Raw genomic sequence first — 20,431 nt, 5'->3', positions numbered from 1 at the left:
GAAAGATTTGATGTTGGGAAAGGTTGAGGGTCGCCGGAGAAGGGTTAGGCAGCGAACGCGATGGTTAGATGGCATCCTCGAGGCACTGCAGATGAAGTTATGTGATGTTAGGAAGATAGTGAGAGACCGGAAAGCGTGGCGTGACATGGTTCATAGGGTCACGAGAGTCGGACACGACTGAACGACTGATCTGAACTGTGCTATACTCCGCATCAACTTTTCTTGGCACCGCTGGGAAGGCTGCGGGGCCGAAACGCATTGTTTCCCTGCGCGGGTGAATATAGTTCGCAAGTTAAAAGTAGTGTTTAGCCTTGAAGAAAATAGAAATCATAAAACTTGTGATTTTAAGCCCATTTCTAACATAGCTACGATTCGCTAGCGTTGGAAGGTGACTGCGAAGCGTTTTGTTTTCTTTTCCGGGTTTTCTGGGTTCGCTTGGGTTCCGTCGCGGGTCTTCAAAACACCGAGCGCGCTGAAAGAGGATGGCGTCTGCTCTTTGCGCCGCGTCGGGTTTTTCCGAACCTATACCTGTTCTTTCGCCAAAGAAGATGCAAGTGAGACTGAAAAACCGATGGTTGTCCAAGCTGGCAAAAGAGATGGTGTGCACCGTGTACGTTGGCATAAGGAGCAGTCAGCCTCAGCTTTCTATATCATCCGTGCGCCGCAAACTCAGCGAGCTCACCGGTGTGAGTGAGCGTGCCGTCTCCCGTATTAAAGCGGAGGCCCTCTCTGGTACTCCTAAATCTTCAAAGCGAAGAAGGCGGAAGTCGTCACCTGGGCTTGTTTTCAAAAAAACCGGGAAGACGCGGCTTGAAAGATACGACACTTTAACTCTCGCTGCTCTGAGGCGCAAAGTGCATCAGTATTATATGCGCAACGAAGTGCCGACTGCCGAAAAGCTGCGGGAGGACGTAGTAAATGATCACGATATGGATATGCCGAATATAAGTGTCCATATGTTGCAGAGGATACTAAAAGATATCGGGTTTGCGTTCCCGAAGCGCAAGCGGAACTCTTTCCTTCTGGAAAGAAACGACATCGTCGTGTGGCGACAAAAGTACCTCCGGACGATCCGGGAAATGAGAAAGAAGCAGAGGCAAGTACGCTTTTTGTTAGGTTCATGCCTTTCATCATAGAGTGTATTTTTGACTGCTCAAATTAAAGCGGTTTCTTTTGTTCACGTTGTTGCCGCTCGTTTGTCGCATGGGTGGCGGCTCACGAACCCCCGAGTGAGGGCTGAGGCCCACAAATTGCATGCATTATGTGAGAAGGCAAGGATGAACCATGTATTGTTTTGTAATTGCAGAGCTGTAAGACAATTATTGTAGACAATTACAATGGAAAAGCGCAGTGCAGTGTAGGAAGCGGTTCGGATGAACCTGGAGAGGCAGGCGCGTAATACACGAAGTGATACGGTCATACGTAAGTTGAGTGCCTTGCGCTGCCGGCTTCGTCGTGTCATGTGATCACGATGAAAACCATCCAGGTGCATTGTCTCACGTACCGTGCGATCACTTATAGCGACGGGGCCGTTTCGGGGCTGCATGTATGAGTCTGTATGCTTTTTTTTAAACCTCTGTCCGTCCTAAATCGAAGATCGCGTCAAAATCACTTTGGGCTCGTTGTTTATTACTATTATTATTATTATTACTTTTAGTAGTAGTAGTAGTTGTAGTAGTAGTAGTAGTACTAGTAGTAGTAGTAGTATTTAGCTTTCAACTAGCAATGGATGCAGAAAATCGCGTGCCACATAAATTCACTTCCTTTTGCAGGACCGTTTACTACCTTGATGAGACCTGGGTTAATGCAGGCCATGTTAAAGATAAAGTTTGGACAGACACCAAAGTGGCGTCAAGGGAAGATGCCTTTCGCCAAGGCCTAACTGGGCCTCGTGCACCAAGCGGCAAAGGCGGCAGATTGATCGTGGTTCACGCCGGCAGTGAGAATGGATTCGTCGAAAACGCGTGCCTGATCTTTCGCGCTACAAAATGAACTGCCGATTACCACACCGAAATGGACGGTGCTAAATTCGAAAAGTGGTTCATGGAACAATTAGTGCCGAACATTGATAAAAACACTGTAATAGTGATTGATAACGCTCCGTACCATAGTGTGCAACTGGAAAAAGTACCAACTTCGCGTACTCGAAAAAGCGACATTGAATCTTGGTTGACAGAAAAAAACATTTCGTTTTCGGGCGACCATCGATATTCATCGATACAAACATCGATAATCTGGGTACAGCATTGATGCTCTGGCAAAGAGTGCTGGCCACGACGTAGTCCGGCTGCTTTCTTATCATTGTGAATATAATCCAATTGAGATGGTGTGGAGTCAAGTGAAAGGCTACGTCGCTGCCAACAACACTACGTTCACTTTGTCCGCAGTAGAAAAACTCGTGAACGAAGGGGTCTCCCGCGTTACAAGAGAGAATTGGTCACGGTACTGTGCCCATGTTGTACGCCTTGAAGAAGGAGCATGGGAACGTGATGGAGTAATTGACACGCAGCTGGATGCCATTATAATTTCTCTGGACTCGGAATCTAGCTCATCCAGCGAAAGCAGCGAAATGAGTGGCGTGGAAGAATTGGAAGGGGGACATTAAGATTGCTGATTCAGAGGAATTTCTTATTATTTAGGCTGAAAACTATTGTCACGTTGAGTGATGACAGTGTTGTGAAGCATCCATATATTTTTGTTAATTTATTCGACTACAGGGCTGTGTTTACGCAGAAAAACTACCTGTTATAGCTTTCTGTGCTACTATATGAAAATACGTCGTGTGATCTACTGGTGCAAGCATTTATTGAATGCTTACTTAAACAAACATACAACACATATATAGATTCTACGAGCATTATCAAAGATCATTTTAGGCGCTGTCTCTTTTTCGCTATTTACTTATTTCTCGCGGAGACGTAACAATATATCGCGCATTACCGCACGTTAGTGTTGGCTTCTAGTGATAGAAATTAGGTAAGCTATCTATTTTACTTCGTTAGTGAAAAATGTGCGAGCCAAGAGTTATAATGCCTTACTGAAAATTTCTGCGCACGGTTGATTGCACGTATAAAAGAAAACGGCAATGTCTGTACGTTCTCGTCTGGCTCCTCGTCATTAATGGTGGCTATAAAGCGCGCGTGAACCTATTAAAAAAAGATATCGGACTCCAAGAAGTAAGCTGCGGAAAGCGCTTCTCTCTGGCCGCGGAAACGAAACTGAAACTGCAGTGAGAGGCTCCGTGAAGGCGACCCTCCGAACTACATGGCGGAGGGACACATTTACAGATGCTCCTCCCCCGTAGCTTCGCTAGCGGTGCAAAAAAAAGGTGTCGCAGAGTATAGCTGCATCCACCTCTGCCGCCCCCCGCTACGCTTTCCTTCCCTTGGAATCCAGTTTGTTACCCTAAGCGACCATCGGTTATCCTCTCCTGTCTTCGCACTATATATGCCCATGACGATTTCTTCTTAATTTCCGCTAGAATGTCGGTAACTTGAGTCATTTCTTCGACCCACTCTGCGCGCTTCCTATCTCTTAATGTTACCCCTATCATGTTTCGTTCCATAGAACTCTGGGTTGTCCTAAACTTAGGTAGAACCCTCTTGGTTACCCTCATTGTTTTAGTAGGCAACTATTGTATACTTTCCTCTTGAGCGACACCGATAAGCTACAAGTCATAATCTGCGAGTACTTGCCAAATGCGCTCCATTTCAATCTTATTCGTCTTGTTATTTCCTTTTCATGGTCCGGATCTGTGGTTACTACCTGTCCTAAGTAGAGATATTCGCCTACTACTTCCAGTACTTCGCTACCTAATGTAAACTGCTGTTTCTTCCCGAGGCTGTTGAACATTACCTTATTCTTCTGCATATTGATTTTGAAGCCTACCTTTCTATTTTTCCTGTCTAGGTCATCAATCATTTTTTGCAGTTCATCCCCCGAGTTGCTTAGCAAGGCAATGTCATCAGCAAATCGCAGATTACTGAGGTATTCTCTATCTACCCTTTTTCCTAACTGCTCCCATTCCAAGTCTCTGAATACTTTAACTAAGCAAGCTGGGAATAGTACTGGGGAGATTGTGTCTCCTTGCCTAACTCATTTCTTTATGGGAATTTTGTTACTTTCCTTATGAAGAACTATAGTTGCTGTGCAGCCACTATATATATCTTCCAGCACTTTCACGCACGGCTTGTCTACCCCCTGATTTCGCACTGCCTGCATCACCGCCGAGGTTTCAAATGAGTCAAATGCTTTTTTGTAATCAATGAATGCTATGTATAAGGGCTGGATATACTCTGAGCATTTTTCTGTCACCCGGTTGATGGTATGGATATGATCGATAGTACAGTTTCCGAACACCTGCTTGATCCTTTGCTTTATTGCAGTCTAAGGTTGTCCTGATTCTATTAGCTATTAACTTAGTAAATACCTTATACGTAACAGACAGTAAGCTGATTGGTCTGTAATTTTTAAGGTCCTTAGAGTCCCCTTTCTTATGAATGAGGATAATGTTTGCATTCTTCCATGGTTCCGCTACCGTCGATGACACCAGGCACCGTGTATACAGTGTGGCCAGTTTTTCTAGCCCGATATCCCCCCGTCTTTCAACAAATCTAGTTATCTGATCCTCTCCAGCTGATTTCCCCCTTTTCATAATTTCTAATGCTTTCTTGACCTCGTCCTTCGTCACTGGTGGAACGTCTGACTGTCTTTCCCTGCCGTCAATCTCGTTACGGTCCTGACTATTTTGGGTACTGTAGAGATCTGTATAGAACTCCTCGGCTACTTTGACTATCTTGCCCATATTCGTGATGACGTTGCCCGCCTTGTCCCTTTTCGCATACATCTGGTTTTTGCCTATGCCCAATTTCTTCTTTACCCCTTAAAGGCTTCCCCCGTTCTTTACAGCATACTCTATTTTCTCTATATTTCCTTATTTCTTTATATCCTTAATAAATTGCGCTTAGTGATTAGCTTTGAAATCTCGGTCTATTCTATCTGGTCTGTTGGATTGGAAGCTTCCATGCTCTAGCGTTTCTAAATCAAATCTTTCGTCTTCTTAGACAGCTTACCGGTATCCTCTCTAACTATCCTACCACCTACTTCTACAGCGCACTCAGTAATGATATTGCTGAAATTATTGTTCATTGCTTCTAGGCTATAATGTCGCCATCCTCGGTTAGAGCTGAATATATATTCTGTAGCGAGTTCCTGAACTCATCTGCCCTCCCCCTCACCGCTAATTCATTGATGGGTTTCTTCCTTACTAAACTCTTGCGTTCCTTCTTCAGATTTAGGCTAATTCGGGACCTGACCATCCTGTTGTTACTGCCTCGCACTTTCCCGGTTACGTCTACATCTTGCATGATGACGGGAGTTGAACATATTATGAAGTCAATTTCATTTTTAGTCTCCCCGTTAGGACCTTTGCATGTTCATTTCCGGTTCTTCAGTTTGTTGAAGAAGGTATTCATGATTCTTAAGTTATTGCGCACTGCAAACTCAACTCAACTCCTCAACACAAGAGTTGATGCTATGTTCATCATCATCATCATCAGCCTGATTAAACCCACTGCAGGGCGAAGGCCTCGCCCATATCTCTCCACTTAACCCGGTTCTGTGCTACCTGCATCCACTTGACCCCTGCGAACTTCTTAATCTCATCCGCCCACCTAACTTTCTGCCGCCCCCTGCTACGCTTTCCTTCCCTTGGAATCCAGTTTGTTACCCTCAGCGACCATCGGTTATCCTCTCTTCGCACTACATGTTCTGCCCATGTCCATTTCTTCTTCTTAATTTCCACTAGAATGTCGTTAGCTTGAGTTATTTCTCTGACCCACTCTGCACGCTTTCTATCTCTCAATGTTACCCCTACCATTTTTCGTTCCATAGCCCTCTGGGTTGTCCTCAACTTAAGTAGAACTCTCTTGGTTAGCCTCCACGTTTCAGCCCCATAGGTGAGTACAGGCAAGATGCAACTGTTGTATACTTTCCTCTTGAGCGATACCGGTAAGCTGCTAGTCATAATCTGCGAGTGCTTGCCAAATGCGCTCCATCCCAATCGTATTCTTCTTGTTATTTCCTTTTCGTGGTCCGGATCTGCGGTTACTATACCTGTCCTAAGTAGATATATTCGCCTACTACTTCCAGTATTTCGCTACCTAATGTAAACTCCTGTTCCTTCCCGAGGCTGTTGAACATTACCTTAGTCTTCTGCATATTGATTTTCAAGCCTACCTTTCTACTTTTCCTGTCTAGGTCATCAATCATTATTTGCAGTTCATCTCCCGAGTTGCTTAGCAAGGCAATGTCATCAGCAAATTGCAGATTACTGAGGTATTCTCCATCTACCTTTATCCCTAACTGCTCCCATTCCAAGTCTCTGAATACTTCCTCTAAACAAGCTGTGAATAGTACTGGGGAGATTGTGTCTCCTTGCCTAACACCTTTCTTTATGGGAATTTTGTTGCTTTCTTTATGTAGAACTATGGTTGCTGTGCAGCCACTATATATATCTTCCAGCACTTTCACGTACGGCTCGTCTACCCCTTGATTTCGCAATGCCTGCATCACCGCCGAGGTTTCAACTGAGTCAAATGCTTTTTCGTAATCAATGAATGCTATGTATAAGGGCTGGTTATATTCCGAGCATTTTTCTATCACCTGATTGATGGTATGGATATGATCGATAGTAGAGTACCGTTTCCGAAACCCTGCTTGATCCTTTGCTTGATTGCAGTCTAAGGTTGTCCTGATTCTATTAGCGATTACCTTAGTAAATACCTTATACGTAACAGACAGTAAGCTGATTGGTCTGTAATTTTTAAGGTCCTTAGAGTCCCCTTTCTTGTGAATGAGGATAATGTTTGCATTCTTCCATGCTTCCGGTACCGTCGATGACACCAGGCACTGCGTATACAGGGTGGCCAGTTTTTCTAGCACGATATCCCCCCCGTCCTTCAGCAAATCTGTAGTTATCTGATCCTCTCCAGCTGATTTCCCCCTTTTCATAGTTTCTAGTGCTTTCTTGACCTCGTCCTTCGTCACTGGTGGAACGTCTGACTGTTTTTCCCTACCGCCAATCTCATTACGGTCCTGACTACTTTGGCTACTGTAGAGATCTGTATAGAACTCCTCGGCTACTTTGACTATCTTGTCCATATTAGTGATGATGTTGCCCGCCTTGTCCCTTATCGCATACATCTGGTTTTTGCCTATGCCCAATTTCTTCTTTACCGCATTAAGGCTTCCCCCGTTCTTTACAGCATGCTCAATTTTCTCCATGTTATACTTCCTTATATCGGCCACCTTGCGCTTATTGATTAGCTTTGATATCTCGGCCAATTCGATCTGGTCTGTTGGATTGGAAGCTTTCATACTCTGCCGTTTCTTAATCAAATCTTTCGTCTCCTTAGACAGCTTACCGGTATCCTCTCTAACTATCTTACCGCCTACTTCTACCGCGCACTCAGTAATGATATCTCTGAAATTATTGTTCCTTGCCTCTAGGGTAATGTCGCCATCCTCAGTTAGAGCTGAATACCTATTCTGTAGCGAGATCCTGAACTCTTCTGCCCTCCCCCTCACCGCTAATTCGTTGATGGGTTTCTTTCTTACTAATCTATTGCGTTCCTTCTTCAGATTTAGGTTAATTCGGGACCTCACCATCCTGTGGTCACTACATCGAACTTTCCCGATTACCTCTACATCCTGCACAATGGCGGGGGTTGAACACATTATGAAGTCGATTTTATTTTTAGTCTCTCCGTTAGGACTTTTCCATGTCCATTTTCGGTTCTTCCGTTTGCTGAAGAACGTATTCATGATTCGTAAGTTATTGCGCTCTGCAAACTCAACTAGTAACTCCCTTCTGCTATTCCTAGAACTAATGCCATAGTCACCTACTGCCTTGTCTCCTGCCTGTTTTTTCCCTACCTTGACATTGAAGTCGCCCATTAGTACAGTATACTGCGTCTTTACTTTTCGCATTGCCGATTCTACATCTTCATAGAAGCTTTCAACTGCCTGGTCATCATAACTACATGTAGGTACATAGGCCTGTACAACCTTCAGTTTATACCGCTTATTAAGCCTAATTACGATGCCTGCAACCCTCTCACTAATACTATAGAATTCATCTATATTACCCGCTATATACTTATTGACAAGGAAACCTACTCCTAGTTGTCGCCTTTCTGGTAAACCTCGATAACACAGTACGTGCCCATCCTTCAGTACAGTATATGCCTCATTCGGCCTCCTAACCTCACTAAGCCCTATGACATCCCATTTCATGCCCTCTAGTTCCTCTAACAGCACTGCTAAACTAGCTTTACTAGCTAGAGTTCTAGCATTAAACGTTGCCAGGGTCAGTTTCCAATGGCGGCCTGTCCAGCGGAGCCAGGCTTTCTTAGCACCCCCTGCTGCTTCACAGGAACTGCAGCGGTGGCGTAGCGGTAGAACATCCGCCTTGCATGCAAGAGGACCGGGGTTCAAATCCCGGTGCCGCGCAATTCTCCACCGGATGAAAAAAAAAAAAAATAATCCGCGTGTCGATGGAATTGCATATACAGGTTTGGGGTGCGACCTGATGCCGGTGAACACCTCCGGCAACGCACTCCCTCACCAGAACAGGAGTTGGCCACCCTGGTGCAGTAATTGGCCACAACCTCCTATGATAAGCTCCATAAAACCCCGGCCCTCAGTCACCAGCGGCTGCGGAACAACTGACCACGGCGGCGGTCAGACCTGTGATGCTATGTTACTAAGGTCTTAGATTCTTACCGCTGCGTCATCTTGCTCGGTGCCCTGCTTGGCGTCTTGCCGAGAGCCTTGCTCGGAGCCTTGCTGCCCGCTTTGCTGGATGCTTTGCTCTGAGCAGTGATCTGGGCCTTGCTTGGAGGTTTGCTAGCACTCTTGCTCGAAGCCTTGCTAGGGGCTTTGTCCTGTGCCTTGATAGGCGGAGCACTGCTTGAAGCCTTGACCGGAGACTTTGGGGAAGCCTTGCTAGGACTTTTGCCCAGAGCCTTGCTCGGAGCCTTGCTCGCGGCCTTGCTCGGGGCCTTGCTCTGGACCTTGATGGGAGACTTGCTCGGTGCCTTGCTGGGAGCCTTGCTCGGGGCCTTGTTGGGAGACTTGGTCGGGACCTTGCTGTGAGCCCTGGCAGGAGCTTTGCTCGAAGCCTTGCTTGAAGACTTGCCGAGATTTTTTTCCGCACCTTTCGCCATTTCTACCAGGACGTGTCGGAATTTCCAGACACATCCGCTAACCTCCTCTTCTTCGGCCTCGGGATTGCCTTGCACGAGAACCCACGAGATACTGATACGTTCCGCTTTGGCAGTAGAGCCCACACAAAATTGCCCACAAAAAGCGACTGTGTTGTGTTCTTGTTCCGTCCTGTTTTAGCGCAGTTTCCATCTTGATCGTAAACAAGCCACTGTTCTGACTCTAACACTGTCAAAGTTTCAGTTTTTATGTCGCCGCAACTCTTGACATCTATAAAACCCTTGAGCATCACTTTTATCCTAGATTAAAAACTGAACATTATGCAGTATAAAGCCTCTACTCGATGTCATTGCATTCTACTTAAAGCAAGCATTGAGCTCGGAAATTGAGGCGCCCTAGGATGAGATTGCTCAAATGATTGCTGAGATTGCTCTAAGTCGGTAACAAAAGGACTGAAACAGCGATAAGACTATGTTTTGCACCTACTCTGAAATTCGTCTCGGAATTGTTGTTTTTTTTTTTTTTTTTTTTTTTTTTTTTTTTTTTTTGCGAAGTTTATTGCCTCAGGGCATAAGAGGAATGTCATGATGGATGAGGGATGTGGTCAAATAAATGAAAAAAGGTTGGCTGATGCAATGAAGTCGAGGAGTGAACGATGATGCGGTCCCAGTGTCCAAGCAGCATATGACTCCGGATTATGGGGGGAGAGGCCAGCTGCCACCAGGTGCCGGATCCGCGTTGGCTTCAACGCTGGGCAATCCCACAGTAGGTGATGGATGTCTGCTTCTATATTTTTAGACTTGCAGATGGGGCACCCAGGGTGTGGATATAAATACCGAAATTGTGGCCACTTTCGGATCACTGCTGGTGTTAGGGCCACCCCAACTCTAATCCTCCGAAGCGCCACCTCCTCTGCACGGGTTAGACCGCGGGGGAGGCTTACCGTACACGGAGGTATAAGAGCACGTGTACGGCGCCGGAGGTGCTCCTTTCTTGTTAAAAGCAGGGTGGCATTGTCTAATTTTATGAGGTTTGGCGATGTCGATGTCGAGTTTGATATGCGGGTTGCAGCATCCACTTGGCTTTGAGCACTTAAAAGGTCACGCGGGGTCCATTCAATACGAATTGGATTTGGTATGCGAGCCGCTAGACTGTGTATGTTCTGGCAGATTTCCGGGCTACTACTAACTCGTCTAAGTAGCTTTGTCACCTGGAGGGCATCTGTACGTATGATAATACGGGCCGTGGGAAGCATGGGAATGGCGGTTACAGAGCGAAGCGCCTCTTGCACTGCAAGCAGTTCCGCACAAAAAGAAGATGGAGGTTCCGGTAATTGAAATGTTGCCGTCTTGTTCAATGAAGATTTTCTAGGACAGTAAACTGCTGTTATCACTTCACAGGCTTTGATGCTTGCGTCGACGTAAATTATAATTGAACCATGTGGCAAGCGGGCGTCTTGTTCCATAATTCGGTCGCGAAGTGACGACGCCGTTTCCTGTGTTCTTGGTCGGCGTAAATCAGTCGGCTTATTATCGCTCAGTTGTACAAAACGCCAAGGTGGAAGAACTGGCAGTGGCGGTGGTAGTAGTGAATGTTTCGAAGCATAAGCCTTCAGAGCACACGTTGCGTGAGAGAGTGTGGCCTTAAGCTTGCGTGCATCACGTCGTTGCTGCACCAGTTCATCTATTGTGTTTAGTTGTGCGTTTTCTTGGAGTGCCACGATTGGTGTAATGCGAGGGAGGCAGGTGATGACCCTCATTGCCTCTCGATTTATAGCCTCAAGTCTATCCCATTGTGCCCTTGTTAAATGCTGAAATTGGGCTTGATAAACAAGGCGCGGTTGCACAACTGCCCGCACCAACTGTCTCGCAACATCTGAGCGAGCGCCGCCCATTTTTGGAGCAATGCGTCTAATCAAACCCAGTGTCTGTAACGCCTGTTTTTTAGCGCCAGACAGCCATGTAGTTCCAGTTCCTGATTCATGAATTGTTAAGCCCAATATTTTTACTGTTGGACTTTCTTGAAGTGGGGTTCCGGATAGATGTAGACGAATAGGAGTTGCCGATAGTTTACGGCGGCCCCAGCGGTTGGCGACTGATATGAACGTAGTTTTACTGGCGGAAAGTTCAAGGCCAATGGAAGATGCATATGTGCACGTAATATCTAAAGCTGATTGCAGGGCCGATGATTGAGTCAGTAGGTCGTTGTGTGTGCTCCACACCGTGATGTCATCAGCGTATATTAAGAATTTAACATCAGAAATTTCATGTAACCGCCATGCAAGTGAGATAAACGCAATATTAAATAATGTTGGTGACAACACCGATCCCTGGGGTACGCCGCGAAGAGGGACAAATGATCCTATGGCCTCGTTATTTAGGCGTATTGCGAATTGTCTATTTTCAAGAAAAGATTTTACAAAATTGCGTACTCTAAGAGGTAAATGAAGCATGTCAATTGAATCCAGAATGGCAGCATGACTGATATTATCGTAAGCCTTCTCTACATCCATGGCGAGGACGGTGCGTACATTGTGGCTGCGTGTTGATGATAATACGGAGGACGCCAAGACATCCAATCCGTCTTCTGTGCCTATAGATGGTCGAAAGCCTATCTGGGCCGGGTGGTAGAAACCGTGATGTTCAAGCCACCACGAGATTCGTGTGGCGAGCATTTTCTCAGCAATCTTGCAAATTGTTGCCGTTAAAGAAATAGGTCGAAAGTTACTTAGGTCTGTTGGTGCTTTCCCCGGCTTTGGAATAGGGATCACAATAGCCGATTTCCAGCTGTCTGGTACATCGCCGTCTAGCCATACCTTGTTAATGGTGTCAAGGAGTTGAGGAAGTGCATCACCACTGAGGTTCTTGTAGACCTCGTACGTAATGGAGTCCGGACCGGGCGCTGTCTTTCGGTTGGCCTCATCTATAGCTGCAAGCAATTCGGGCATGGAGAATGGGCTCGCGATTCCCTCGGTGTCGGCAGCAGATGGCAGCTTGTCGACATGGGCTGGCATGCCCCACAAGTAAGTTCTTGTAACTGGTGCAGGCAACACGTCGTACTTGGGGAAAAACTTGCGTGCTGCTTGTCTTGCGAAATCATTCGGAGACAAGTTTGCTGCAAAGCATGCTGTGGCCGCTGCATCAGTACGGCGACTACCATGCTCCATGGCATGGAAAGTTCGCCAAAGATGAGCATTCGATGACTGTGTGGAGAACTGCTCGCACCACAGGTACCATTGTCGCCGTGAGAGATCACGCTCATACCTTCTAGCCTTAGCAGTAATGTAATTTAGTCTTGTACGTGCATGCGCAGAAGTTGGGTCTCTGGTTGCAGTCAATTCCGCTTGTCGACGAGCAGCCCACAAGTTGAGCAGAGGCACATCCGGTGTTGGTCGACCAACCTCCACCCAGGTAATGGTTGTAGCCTCATTTAGTGCTCTTTTTATGCGGTCTAGAAGCGATGGTGCCGACTCCACAGAGTGATTTTGAAGAATGGCGCGGAAATTGTCCCAATTAACAACTGTACACTTGCGGCGTAATCGTCGGGCCTGTGATGGATAGAGACCGATGACAATAGGATGATGGTCACTGCCCCAGGAGTCCGGCTCTAAGTGCCACGAGGGGGTGCCGTTTCCTGACCACCACGTAAGATCTGGAGCGTATGTTCCACTCCTAGTATGAAGCACAGTCCTTGTTGGTGTATCTGGATGGTTCAGGAGAATAAACAGCGCATCCGTAAAGGCGTCTCGCACTCGCCTGCCACGAGGACTTAAGGTGGGGTATCCCCAGTCCGGGTGAGGCGCATTGAAGTCACCACCAACTAAAACTGGACATCCCGGGTATTGTTGCCTAACATTCAGTAACCATCCCAGGTTTATGCGGGAGGGAGAGCCACCACCAGGTCTTACATAGACTGACACAACTACAACAGTTGCCTTACCAAATTTGACTGCCACTGCAACAACCTCCTGATATGAAGTACACCAATTTTCCAGAGCAAGGCGTACCTGAGGAAACCGTGTGTCAACATATACAGCCACCTTTCCCGGAGGAGTATCCGTGTGAACACGTCGATCGTCCATGGAAGGAGACACGTATCCACTGAAACCAGGAATGGGTGGCAACGCGTTGGTCTCCTGCAGTAGCATGGCCCATACATGAAGCTTGTTCATGCGAAGACGGGATTTGAGCTCTCCAACCTTTGTGGAGAGCCCTCTACAGTTCCACTGAAGCACACCGCGATATCTTGTAGTCGCCATCTTGATTATGAGTCCAGATGTCGCAAAAGCACAGATGTCAGGTTAGATAACTGAGTGACCATAAACCTCAGTAACGACTTCGAAGAGTTATCAGGCAGGGCAGCAGAAGACTTTTGGGAGTCAGTGAACGGCATGGGAGTATGGGACATAATCGTTGTCGAGGCAGCTTTGATATTCGCGGTCTGAGATTCCGTTGCTCGCCTACGACGAGCAAGCAGTTCACGATGTTTTCGGAGCTTATAGACCTCCGCTAAAAGCCTTTCAATTTGGTCGTCAACTGCTGTCACATCGTCCTGCGGAGGTTCCGGCATGTCCTTCACGTTTGTACTCTGTTTGTGACGACGTTGTGCACTCACATTAGCGCTGTAAGCATGTGGTGTACAGATTGCCGGTGGCTCTGTCTCAGATAGCTGTGGCCATTCATCGTCGTCCAACTGGAGAGCCTCGAATCTGTTGAATGTCTGAAACGGTGGTGAAGTAACATGTTGAGACCATTGCCTTTGTATTCCACGACGCACCTTTTGAGTTGCTTTCTGCTTTGTTGGGCAAGTTGGAGAGGTGATGTCATGGTCATTAGCTTTGCAAAGTCCGCATCGGTAAGATACTGTTTCTTCTGGCATAGCGTCATCTGGTTTTGTAAAAGGACAGGACCTATGCATATGTCCAGGTCGGAAACAGGTATAACAGTAGACGACACTTGGTTTATATGGTCGAGGGCGTAGAATGCAGCCATAATAGTATAGGCGAGTTGGGGGAGTCACGGGGCCTTGCAAGGTGACGATGCAAGAGCGCCCCTTTCCCATGCGACGAGCTTGAATCACACGATGAGTAGGGCAGTAGAGCTCACGCTGAAGTGTAGCCTGGTCCTCGTCAACGTCTACGTTGTAGACAATGCAGCGTTGTAGATCGGAACCATCAACAAGATAAACCTGGACTGGAACCGAGACTTCGCTTGTTACTGAAATACACTTAAGTGTTTGAAGACACTCAACAGCAGCCAAACTCGGGAGCCACACAGCAATTGTATTCGACTTCTTCCTGGCCGTGAAACCACGGAAACCCTTGGTTCCAAGACATGCGTCCAGATTCGCCTGAATAACTCTGTTTGGTATCTCAGTAAGGCACTTGGTTGTCAGAGCCTTAATGGTCACTTTATAGCATGGTGATCCGGGTGTTGAAAATACCGGGTGATCAGTTGTTGTACAGGAACGCTTGCCTTGTGAACTGTTGTTTGCGGTAGATGATCCCGGTGCAATGTCTTCTGAAGGACGCTTCTGAGCACCGCGCTGTGCCGCCCGTCCAGATGGTAGCGCTGAAGACACGTCCATTGGCGTGCTCGGCTGCTCACTCACATTGGTGGAAACTCCATCACCAAGTGGAAGCTGGTTAGCCATTCCCGACCTCCGCCCTCGGGACAGATCACTCACGGGCTGATGCACATTTTGAGACGGCAGGATATGTGCTGCAGCCGATGGACCAGGAGCAGGAACCAGGAGTTGGGACCCAGGCTCGGATGTCAATTGTGCGGTCGGTAATGCCGTCGAGACAGGCGGCGCCGACGAAGGTACCTCCGCCAGCGTGCCAAGGACGGCACTAGGCCTAGTCCCAGAGCGCAGTTCAGCTGCAGGAATTATGTGATGAATGCCACACTACCAGATGATACATGAGCGGTCGGAACCTCCTCGGACTCTGAGAAGTCAATTCTCTTGATGTAAGGATCGTATTTACGCGAAAGGTAAGGTTTTCACTCAAGCGATGAGCAGCCACCTCAGCAGGGACACTTCTTCTTCACTCTCCCCCCAGAATTGTTGTTGTTGTGCCTTCAGATAATCTCCGACACATCCGCTAACCTCCTCTTCTTCTGCCTCGGGATCGCCTTGCACGACAGTCCGAGGGCACGAGAGTGAAAATAGTGCAAAAAAAAAAGAAAAACAAAACGTATAAGAGACATGTATGCCACTTTGTCTCACATAAAAATAGAAGAGATGAGTTTAATAAAGCATTCAGTGGTTCTGACGTTTACAATGCCCTTCTTAGAGGATTATGTGAGCCGGACATGAGCACAGGTGAGTTGGACGTAACAAAGGAATGGTTTGCTAGATTTGGAAGGAAAATGATTGAATTACTATTAATACAATACAATACAATACAATAATAAGTTTATTTCCAGGTTCAACTGGAGGGTTTCCCGGATAAAAGCTGCCTTCGCAGCTTGACGGTGTCCAGGAAACCCTTACAAGCAGCAGCAGACGAGTGGTGAAGGAAATCTCCAAATCTGTCATCTATACAGTAGTCACATTCAAATAACAAAACACACACGGAAATTCACAATAAGCTTTAAAGTAAATGGCACAAAGAGAAAAACAGTTGAAATGCGCAGTTTTTAAGGGAAAAATGTAAAGTGGGCAAACATTCAGCAATCTACAAACAGAAGCATAAAATCACAATTCAACAAAATATTTGCGCAGCTCGGCTTTTGTGTATCCTATTGTACTTTGATAAGTGTTTAAAACATGGGGCAGGTTGTAAGACAGCATTTGTAATTTATAATCAGTGCGAAAACGTGGTACATTCCATGCATTAGTACTTCTTGTGTGCATGTTAGCACGATGCGTCTCCAAAGATGCTAAGGAAGAATAATATTCGGCAACGGATGCCTTCGAAAAATACATGATTTGTAGTAACCTATAATTATACAATTGATCAACACGGATAATACTATGAGCTTGGAATGCATATTTGGAGGTGGTCGCATAATCAACATTAGCTATTATTCTAACAATTTTCTTTTGCAATACGAGAAGCTTATTTATGCTTGTCTTGGTCATTGTGGCGCACACTAAACTACAGTAGTTAAGGTGAGAAAAAAATAATGCGTAATAAACTTGTAGTTTACACTTCATAGGTAGAGTTGCACGACATCGCGAGAGGGCCCCACAGGCAGAAGAGAGTTTTTTGCAGATATGTTCAACGTGAGCATTCCAGTTTAAATGAGATGAAAAATATACACCAAGGGATTTATGTTCTTCAACAATTTCTATTTGTTGGTTTTCAAACTTCAGTACACAGTTTGGTGTTGTCGGCTTATTTCTTGCGCGAAATATTACAGACTTCGATTTTGTAGGATTTATCTTTAATTTATTCATCATTGACCACCTAGATAATCTATCCAGTAGGTCGTTACCTTTCGCTATTACATCATTGAGATTATGGCCTGAAAGAAGTAATGTGCTATCATCGGCGTAAATTACAAAATGAATAGAAGGATCTATAGTTACAATGTCATTTATATAGGTATTAAACAAAAGGGGTCCAAGTACGCTCCCTTGCGGGACACCACAGCTAATAGGTAAAGGGGATGAAAGTTCATTATCTACAGATACTGACTGGCTTCTGTTTTGGAGGTAATCTTCAAGCAGTCTGAGTGGTTTACCACGGATTCCGTACATTTGAAGTTTATAAGCAAGGATCGCATGATTTAAGCAGTCAAATGCCTTACTAAAATCAAGGAAAAGGCCCACCGTATACAAGTTCTCATTAATATTGTTCAAGATAATTTCTTTCATTGCTAATAAGGCTGTTTCTGTTGATTTGCCTGTTCTGAAACCAAACTGCGACTCAGATATTACCTTATGTTTATCAAAAAACTTCGTTATTCTTGAAGAGATAACCTTTTCCAGTCCCTTAGAAAACACGGGGAGCACCGAAATCGGCCTATAGTTTCCTGGTAAGTTTCGGTCGCTCCCTTTATAAATTACTGACACTTTTGCAGTTTTCATTCCGTTGGGAAAAACCCCGGATTCAAGTGCCAGATTATAGATATGAGAAAGCAGGGGACAAATTATAGATATGACATATTTCAACGGTGTCATCTGCATGGCGTTTATATCTAAGGCTTTGCTATTACTAATTCCCATATACACGTTGTAAACTTCACTTGCATCAGTTGGCTCGAAGAATATAGTTTCGCTAACCTGACTATGATAACCGGCGATAAGGGTGCCTGTCGGATCTTGAGATGAAGTAACACTATTAAGAAAATGTTTGTTGAAGTGTTGTGCGAGTGCTCTTCCACTTACTTCGTTTCCACTGACAAGCATCGTTTTCGTAGCATGGTTATTTACACGGCGACCAAGGACATCATTTAAAGCTTTCCAGGTAATATCAGGTCTACTTGAACTGACGTTAGAAAAGAGCCGCTGATAATAGATATTTTTAGCTTTCCGTAGCTCCGCGTTCAATCGGTTCCTTAACTTTTTGAAAGAAAGCAGCGCATCTTCTGTGCGTGTTCGAAGGAACATTTGATACCGACGATTTTTGTCCTTTATCATTTTGAACAATTTTTTTGTAACCCATGGTTTTCTTATCTTTTTGGGAGGGGTGTGTACTTCCAGCGGAAAGTGCTTCGAATAAAAACGAAGGAAATGGTGAAAACATAGGTCGTACGCATCATTGGCGCTCGTTTTCTGCAACACACAAGACCAGTCAAAGTTCATAATATCGTGCTTAAAAGCTTCCAATGAGCTATCGTTGATGCGTTGCACACGTATGGACTGTTCAACAATGTTTCGCTTAACATGCTCATTCCTAAAAACGACAAATACCGGACAGTGATCACTTACATCAGAAGCAATTGTACCGCAAGAGAGTACACTGGTTTCAATATCCGTAATTAATAAATCAAGTGCAGTCGCACTAGTGCACGTGACACGTGTTGGTGTTTCTATTAAGTTTACAAAACCGCAGGACATAAGTTTCATGTTAAAATCACGTACAGTAGCATTCTGGTCAAGCATATTGATATTAAAATCACCACTGCACAAAAGCGAGCATTTGTTCAGTGACGCATATTCTAGAATCTGGTCAAAATAATCTGTAAAAGCCTTCATGTTGCCATTTGGGGGGCGATATACAACAGAGATGACTTGGTTTCGATTTTGCAGTGTTAAAACTTCATAATCTTCTGTAACCTCACTAAGATTAGGCAGAATGTGGCATCTTTTGCACGCGAGAGTATAGATAGCGACACCGCCGCCTCGTTTATTTGGTCTGTTAAGGAAGAAGGTTTCGTAACCGGGTAATTCCAACATCTTGCAGCCAGATTGATACCATGTTTCAGTGAGCATCAAAACCGTAAATTCAAAAGTGAACTGTCTTAACAAGAACGTGATTTCTTCTTCCTTGTTTCCTACTGAGCGGGCATTAAAGTGCAGGGCAGTTTCACACCTTCGGTCCTTTAGTTTCACCTGTTGTGGTAGTGCAAGTTCGTGATAGGCCATTTTGTTTTTAATTGTTACGGATTACCAAGCAGAAGGACGCCCCATTGCAATTGCTAGGTGAGCTATGAATATCGCCTGTTTCTAACTCAGCACGACTGCTTTCCGACGAGAAGATCTTGATAAGGTCTTTCTCGCTGGTTATCGGCATAACCGCCGAGCCATCAGATTGCCTCATGAAAATTTTTCCATTTTGCGACCAGACAGACTTCCAATGATGCTCATACTTTTTTTTAACAGCGTATGCAAGCAGTTTCTTTTGTACTGGGCAGAGGTGTTCGTTTACGTATATAGGGTCCGAAGTTTCTATCCCAACATCAGTGTTTGTCAGCCTCATTTTTTTGGCTTTCTGAAGTACCTTGTCGCGTTTGGCTTGAGACCAGAACTTAACCACAATATTCGACTTGTCTGCCTTACGTGTCGGCACTCTATGACAGGCTTCAATATCCCGTTCTTCAATAGGCTCACTAATTGCAGTTCCTATTTTTGAGACTATGTCAAACACATACTCGCTGTCATTTTTGTTGACTCCTTGAATTTCTAGGTTGGCTCTTCTCGAGTATTGCTCAGAAAGAGTGAGTCGCTTCTCCAAGTCAAGCATTTTACCTTCCAGACTCGTGTGCAATGACTGAAGGGTCTCATTTTCTTCAGCAAGGTTCTTGTTTTTAGCGATCTCTGCATTTAGCTTTTCCTCAAGCTCTCTGATAGAGTCATGTGCGAACACGATGCTTTTAATTAAGCCTTGTTTTTCACTCTTCAGTTCTCTAATTTCATTACGCATTTCTCGCTCCATCGATTCACGAAATGTTTTGATTTCAGCTTTAATTTCTTCTCGTAGCTTTGCGATATCAGCTTTAAACTAATCTTTCACTTTTACCGCCTCTTTCCCAGTCATTTTTGAAAATATGTCTGTCTGCAAAACACTCGATAGGCCTCAGCAAACAGACGGAGAACAGCACAAGTTCACAAAGCACTTTCCCTTAAAACCACTTTCACTTGAAAGCAAATAAAATGAACTGAAATGAAAACGCTTGGCAGCAGCGACGAGGGGCCAACAATAATGCTTAAGATCAATGTGTTGTTTTCACTAACCTGCGATGAATGCAGAAGCAGATTAGGACGTTTCCAACGCTCTCGTCGCTACTGCCAAGTGCCGCGAACGTCGATGAAGGTGTTCCTTTTATAGTGGCTGAGGTCACGTGGAAGCAAACGTAGCAGGTCACAACGCAGCCGACAACGACGCCTCCTTGAACCGGGTGGTGACCAGCGTAATCCGCGTTTTCACGATGGCGGCTTCCAGATGAAACAGTGTTGGCGCCTAGTACGGCTGCGCAGGTGTGCCGTGCGATGAATGCAGAAGTAGATTAGGACGTTTCCAACGCTCTCGTCGCTACTGCCAAGTGCCGCGAACGTCGATGAAGGTGTTCCTTTTATAGTGGCTGAGGTCACGTGGAAGCAAACGTAGCAGGTCACAACGCAGCCGACAACGACGCCTCCTTGAACCGGGTGGTGACCAGCGTAATCCGCGTTTTCACGATGGCGGCTTCCAGATGAAACAGTGTTGGCGCCTAGTACGGCTGCGCAGGTGTGCCCTGCGATGAATGCAGAAGTAGATTAGGACGTTTCCAACGCTCTCGTCGCTACTGCCAAGTGCCGCGAACGTCGATGAAGG

General features: G+C 45.7%; 1 pseudogene; it reads left to right on the top strand.

The window, feature by feature from the left end:
- Positions 1–929: 929 nt before the first annotated feature.
- Positions 930–2,605, top strand: LOC146171059 (uncharacterized; annotated as a pseudogene).
- The last annotated feature ends 17,826 nt before the right edge of the window (positions 2,606–20,431 follow it).

The sequence above is a fragment of the Amblyomma maculatum genome, unplaced genomic scaffold (assembly GCF_055883805.1).
Source record: "Amblyomma maculatum isolate TAMU_Amacu unplaced genomic scaffold, ASM5588380v1 scaffold_23, whole genome shotgun sequence".
In the NCBI taxonomy this organism is placed as follows: Eukaryota; Metazoa; Arthropoda; class Arachnida; order Ixodida; family Ixodidae; genus Amblyomma; species Amblyomma maculatum.
This window is presented reverse-complemented; position numbering and strand designations above follow the sequence as displayed.